The sequence below is a fragment of the Nanorana parkeri genome, unplaced genomic scaffold (genome assembly GCF_000935625.1).
Source record: "Nanorana parkeri isolate BGI_ZX_2015 unplaced genomic scaffold, ASM93562v1 scaffold2811, whole genome shotgun sequence".
Taxonomy (NCBI): domain Eukaryota; kingdom Metazoa; phylum Chordata; class Amphibia; order Anura; family Dicroglossidae; genus Nanorana; species Nanorana parkeri.
This window is the reverse complement of record NW_017309079.1, coordinates 84789-85662: the sequence shown is the minus strand read 5'-3', so window position 1 is coordinate 85662 and position 874 is coordinate 84789. Positions and strand designations below refer to the sequence as shown.

The 874-nt window shown below is 54.2% G+C and overlaps 1 protein-coding gene across 1 annotated transcript in view; it reads left to right on the top strand.

The window, feature by feature from the left end:
- Nucleotides 1-874, top strand: part of ADCY5 (adenylate cyclase 5) — a gene marked incomplete at its 5' end in the record, with an annotated part of 18438 nt that overhangs the window by 16257 nt on the left and 1307 nt on the right. The window lies entirely within an intron of this gene.

Here is an 874-nt window from a genome sequence, read left to right as displayed (position 1 = left end):
AGCGAACACATACCGGCGTTCGCTCACCTCTCCACCCTGTCACGCCTCTCTGCCATGACAGGGGAGGGGCTGGATTCCCGCTCCGATCCTCCAGTGCTGACTGGCGGAACGGACGGGGGAGGGGGAGGGTACAGCTGGCTCTGCCTCTAGATAGGCAGAGCCAGCTGTCAGTCATGCAGCTGGGCGGATCCAGACATAATTGTCGGGATCCGCTTCAGCTGCGGTGTCTCAGTAGCTGTAGCTCCCTATATACTGAGCCTAGGGTGACGGGAGGACGCTAGTTTGTGTCCTCCCGTTACCCTAAGGAGAACTATGGGGAGAAGCCCTGACCCCAGAGTTCTCCTTTAAGGGACACATAATATATAGGGAACGTTTATTATTAGATGGACTCGGCTACATAATAGATAACCTGTATCTTCCAATTACGCCCCCTCCCCCCCTTCCATTGACAGATCATCAGCGAGGATGAGTTTCGGCAGCTGGAGAAGATTAAGACCATCGGCAGCACCTACATGGCGGCTTCGGGACTTAACGACACGACTTACGACAAGGCGGGAAAATCGCACATCAAGGCGCTGGCCGATTACGCAATGAGGCTGATGGATCAGATGAAATACATCAACGAACATTCGTTCAACAACTTCCAGATGAAGATCGGTGAGTGCCGCCAGTGAACGCCTATGGTCACCCGGCACAGCGCTATGGCCTGCAGGAGCCAATCAGATGTCAGTTAGCTGAAGTCAGACCAATGGAAGAGGAGTTCTTCTGAACCAGGGGTAGCCAAACTCCGGCCCTCCAGCTGTGGGGTGGAACTACAAATCCCACGAGGCATTGCAAGATTCTCACAGCCACGACTACTGGAGAGAGTTGCATC